Raw genomic sequence first — 5846 nt, forward strand, 5'->3', positions numbered from 1 at the left:
AAGAAAAAAATTCTAATAATTTACCGAAGAAAGTTTTGTATATCATTTATATTATATTATTTTAAATTAAGAAAAAAATTATAATAATTTACTGAAGAAAGTTTTGTATATCATTTATATTAATAATGAGTGAAACTTTTTATTTGATTAAAATCATTAATTTAAAATTAGATTATATCTCTGATATCTGTAAACAGGAAAGGATTCAGAATATTTCATCTTATTTTTAAAACTAATGGCCACAATTGTGAATGTCATCAGCATAAATTAAATATGCAGAAGGAGGACTAACTCTTCTGATGTAACCACTGAGTGAAAGCTATGATTATGTAAAAATTATGCGTAGGCTCCTAGGACACAGCACCCCGGCGATACGAAGGGGTGGTCGGCCATGGAAAGTGGAACACCTGTTTGGCAACTCTCTGAGAAACTATAATATGAAACCAGTTTTTTTTTTTTTTTCAATTGAGCAACAACATCCTTTGAACTTTGTGTGTGTGTGTGTGTGTGTGTGTGTGTGTGTGTGTGTGTGTGTGTGTGTGTGTGTGTGTGTGTGTGTGTGTGTGTGTGTGTGTGTGTGTGTGTGTGTGTGTGTGTGTGTGTGTGTGTGTGTGTGTGTGTGTGTGTGAAAGCTATGATTATGTAAAACATCTGCGTAGGCTCCTAGGACACAGCACCCCGGCGATAGGAATTACAAATTAGAAAAAAAACGTTTGTTTTGGTTACTTGGAAAAAAGGATTAAAACCAAGATTAAAATGATACACCCAAGTTTTTTACCTTGGGTGAATAAAGATCGAAGAAATTTTATACTTGGTTTAAAATTTCTTGGTTGAAAAACCAAATATAAAATTTCATGGTATCTTTAAGGTCTAATATATCTATTGTAAAAACAACTTTCTATCTTTCTTTTTCCAGAGAATTTTATTAATAAAATCAAATACCTTTTGTCTATTTGTATATGATATATATACAATTAGCGCAAACGTTTGTTGATTGGAATACCAGAAATGCTACAGTATTACTGGTATTCCAATCAACAAACATCTGCGTAGGCTCTGCTACAGCATTACTGGTATTCCAATCAACAAGAATAGTAATGCTATAACCAAAGGGTAATATTAGTAAATTACTATTAAATTAATATTACTATTAGTAAAGCTCGGCTATTGCCGTTACCCCGCCATGACCAGTGCCTATAGCTCAATAACACTCTATCCATACATTTTCCTCTACAGATGATGGGGAATATGAAAAGCATTCTTGCTTCACTCAGTGTTTGTATCTACATACGCGCCATATATATATATATTATATGTGACATATTTTCTTGTAATGTGAGATATATATAAATAAATAAAAATAAAATGCAGTAATATAATTTCAATTTCTGAAATTTTACCCGTATTTAGACAATAATATATATTTTCTTCTGGTAATATGAGATATATATATAAATAAATAAAAGTAAAATGCAGTAATATAATTTCAATTTCTGAAATTTTACCCGTATTTAGACAATAATATAGCTCCACAAAATGTGAAAACTATTTTTCATTTGAATAGGCCATACTATTATTAACAAACTGTAATTAGACTGCGTTTTCTAATATTATATAAAGGTATTTATTTTTGACTTATAAAAGAAGGACCCAAACTGAACCAGATATTTCGTTTTATTTGTAATATATTTATAGAAAGAAATGTCGGTGTGTGTGTGTGTGTTGCTAAAAAACAGCATAGGAAAAGTAATAATAAATATGCGCATGCCTATTTCATACGACGCGTGCACGTGTCGTTCTGAAGTGTAATTGAAGCCAAGGTTTCAATTTCGAACATAAACAGTAGGGTGTTAAAGAGAAACATGTTTGTTTAGAAACGTATGTCGTCAGCATACGTTACACGTTCTTAGATCTAAATGAATGCATGCATCTAGGCAAAAGTGTGAGTCATTAGATAAAGACGACTATCGCAATCCAATCCTGTTTTTTCATAAGGTACTGCGCATGTCACTTTTTTAATCATTCGCAGTTGTTGCGCTTAACTACGTAAGGATAATCTCATATATATATGTGTATACATATATATACATTCTGTCTGGCAATTCAGATAAGTGGATAGCTGGCATGCTAACAGACATCTGTTTACTATCATTATTATTATCTCCTCCATAATAGTTACTTAAAATCGTTCTGATTTTTAGTGTTTTTTACCTTGCAGGTAAGTACCTTAATTCAGTGTTTGAATTTCAGATATTTATTATTTTATCGATCTACAAATGCACGCACAACATTCGATATGTTTGCGGTAACAGATGCATACGGAAGTTCTTTACTGAAAATTAAACTCTTCACTTTAAAGAAAACTACATTTATAAAAAGCAAAAAGTAATAAATTTAGTGTTTATGCACTTTTAAAATAAAATTGAAATGAAATTTAAGAAAAAGAAACATTTCGTACGATCTTTTGGGATTAAAATTATTTATTAAATACGGTATGCCGGAATTTGAATCTAGCGCCCTCTTGTGTATAACTATTTCAGACTCTGTTTTATACTTAAAAAAAAAAAAAAAAGGAGATATTGCAACACAGGTTGAAACAAACTAGTTCCTGGGCTTTCATAGCATTAGTAGGAAATAACTGATGCATGAAAAAAAAAAAAGTAGCAGAATTTTCCAGAGATAGGATGAGTATACTTAAAACAACAGTTTTTATGAATAATCTCTTAAATTACTCTTCTATTTATTCTGTGCATCTACGTTTTTATTATTGTTTAGCAGATAGTTAAATGTGAATAGTTGAAGAGAAATATAATTATAATTACTGTAATTTTATGAATAAATAAAGTAATACCGTATTGTTGTTTGTATTTTAACATTCTTATATATACAGTATGACTAGAATCAGTATAACAAAAACTGGAGTCTGATCATTAACTACTTTACTATTGCTAATAATAATAATAATAATAATAATTTTTTTAAATATTTTATTATGTCTCAGTATAAGTTACAATAATAATGTTTACAGTATTTATAATAAGGATTATACAGAATTTTTTTTTTGTCTCTAATGAATTGCATACATAGTTGCTGTAGTAATTATATATATATATAATATAATAGCTTAAAATATTAATTAACTGCACATATTTAAATCCCTTTACAATGACACAAATAGTGATATTTATTTATTGCTGCATACATTACTGCAGTGGTTAGAATAACTGTTTAGCATAATAAATTTCATGACGAATTCAAAATGTTCTTAAAATGTTATTATATTATATTCTTCTACCAGTGACGCCGAACATATAGGACAAGAACGGGTAATACTTTACCTATTTCATGACATTACATCGGGAAAGTTTTGTTTCTCATGAATTGGGTTTACGAGGTCAATATATGATGTCCACTAAACTAGTGTTTTCTTTTGGCCTGGTTGATTTTTCAAAATAAAGAATCTCCGGTAAGAAAATAAATGCCTACTCCTAATGCGATTGACTAATTAATATTTACCTAAAAATAAAATAATGGTTTTTCGAGTCCTTAGACTTGACTCGAACCCGGGACTCTTCAGCTAAAATGAGTAGTCGTTATTATAACATCTTACATAACTTTTAGAAGATAAAGTCTTCTGGAATCTAGATAAGAAACGGGTGTTGATTCTTACAAAATCTACGTTCTAACGAAAATTAATGTACTATTTTTCTTTAATCATTATCATATTTAGAAACGAAAATATTTTTTGAAATTTGTGTTGCCCAATATGAATAGACCATATCATGGAAAACGACCTATTTCTTTCTCTCTTTTTTTTTTTTTTTGTAATTGCTATCATTAATAAAATATTAATTGGTACATTAAAATAACTGTTTTCACCTTCTATTTTCCAGCCATGGGTTTCGTAAAAGTGCTATTTGGAATCTGTCTTTTTGTAACATATGTCACAGGCGTGCCTGTACCAGATTCGCAACTCAACAGTCAGGTGGCACTAGCAAGCAACAACTTTGCTCTCGGTTTACATCAGAAACTCTCAGCAGAAAAAGGAAACTTGTTCTATTCACCGTTCAGTTTGTCTACAGCCATCGCTATGTTGTTATACGGCGCTAGAGGGCGCACAGCAGACGAAATCAGACAGACGATGGGTTACAATGCGGTTGGTCTTACAACTGACAACATTCTCAAGGGTTATCAGCAGCTGCTGGAAATTATAGATTCATCATCTAACGAATACATTCTAAAAGTGGCCAATGGTATCTTCCTTCAGGAGGATTTTGGCATTAATCCAGAATATGTGGATGGACTGAAAAATTATTTCAAAGCACGTGCTAGCAATATGGATTTTAATGGGAATCAGGCAGTAGGTGAAATTAATAGATGGGTTTCAGAAAACACAAATCAGAAAATTGATAAGATTGTAGAATCGCTGGATCCAAGGGTAGTCGCCATTCTCCTGAACGCAGTGTATTTTAAAGGCACTTGGAAGACAAAATTTGATCCCAGAAACACTCGCCAGGGTCCATTTTACAACAACGGTTTAGAGTCTTCCGTAAAGGAAGTATCCATGATGTCTATGGACAAGGAGGAATTCCCTTATGCCTTCATTCGAGAACATAACTTGAGAGTATTAGAGCTGCCTTACAAAGGTGAAGATATTGTGATGAGGATTTTGCTGCCGGGGGCAATCGATGGTCTGCAGACACTGGAAAATTCACTGTCCGATATGCTTCTAAGTAAGATCAACAACAGTCTGAACCAAGTAAAATTAGAAAATATCGTTATTCCTAAATTCAAATTTGATTACTCAAAGGAACTGAAAGGAGTCCTGAAGGATATGCAGATGACAAGTGTATTCGATACCAGTGCAGATCTTAGCGGGATTGGTAATAACCTTTTGGTTTCATCTGTTTTCCATAAAGCATTCATTGAAGTGAACGAAGAAGGGAGTGAAGCTGCTGCAGTCACAAAAATTGATCTTATTCCCTATTCTTCTAATAGCTTTGCTCCGGTATTCATTGCCAATCATCCATTCTTATTTCATATTCTTGACAAGAGGAATGGTATGATTCTCTTCTGTGGAAGAGTCAACGAACTGTAGGATACCACTGTAATGAAAATGTTATCCCTAATAATTTGTAAAAATTTTAACATGTATACTGAGAGGTGTATTTATCATTAAGTAAAAATATAATATAAAAACAAAACGTTTTCTACTCTATTTTAATAAATTTGTTAAATAATTAAGAATTACGAAATATGCTATAGTAATCCTTTGTAAAAATGTGGCATAAAGAAATTACAGCTTAATAACTGACAATCTGTTTAATTATACTGTACAAACATTATAGAACTTTGCTAGGCCAAATTAGGAATATTTTCAATGAAACAAGAATAAATACGAGATCATGTACTGAAAGATCCCTCTTTATATACTGAAATTTATGTAAATTATAATATTTTATTGCAACTGGTATTTTCCTTTATCGCTACAAAATGCCCAATATAGACTTGAAAAAAAACAATTAAAAAAAAAAAAAAAAACAATGCTTAAATTTTTTTGCCACCTAAATATTGTTATGAAAACTAAATTATATGATTTTACAATTATATATATGATTTAAACCAAAATAATTTTTTAAATGGCTGTATTTTTTATTTTACTAAAAATACTGTATATATATATTTACACACTTTAATAAAATTATGATGTGTTTTGTTTGTATTGTATACATCAAAGAAAAGTCGTTAGTTCGATATTCCCCGTGTGGTGGCCGCAGTGAGAATAGCTCCAATGCAGCCCATGCATGTCGCGAGGCGTCTAAAATGGGTACCATGGATGGTAATGG

At 31.0% G+C, this 5846-nt stretch overlaps 1 pseudogene across 1 annotated transcript; it reads left to right on the forward strand.

Annotated features, from left to right (window-relative positions):
* The first annotated feature begins 1986 nt into the window (after positions 1-1986).
* On the forward strand, positions 1987-5416 carry LOC150092210 (intracellular coagulation inhibitor 1 pseudogene; annotated as a pseudogene). Its single transcript, XR_016550606.1, has 2 exons — positions 1987-2218; positions 3894-5416. The product of XR_016550606.1 is annotated as an intracellular coagulation inhibitor 1 pseudogene (transcript).
* Positions 5417-5846: the final 430 nt, after the last annotated feature.

Source organism: Typopeltis vanoorti, unplaced genomic scaffold (genome assembly GCF_054136105.1).
Source record: "Typopeltis vanoorti isolate ZY-2024b unplaced genomic scaffold, IOZ_Tvanoo_1.0 HiC_scaffold_1687, whole genome shotgun sequence".
Lineage (NCBI taxonomy): Eukaryota > Metazoa > Arthropoda > Arachnida > Uropygi > Thelyphonidae > Typopeltis > Typopeltis vanoorti.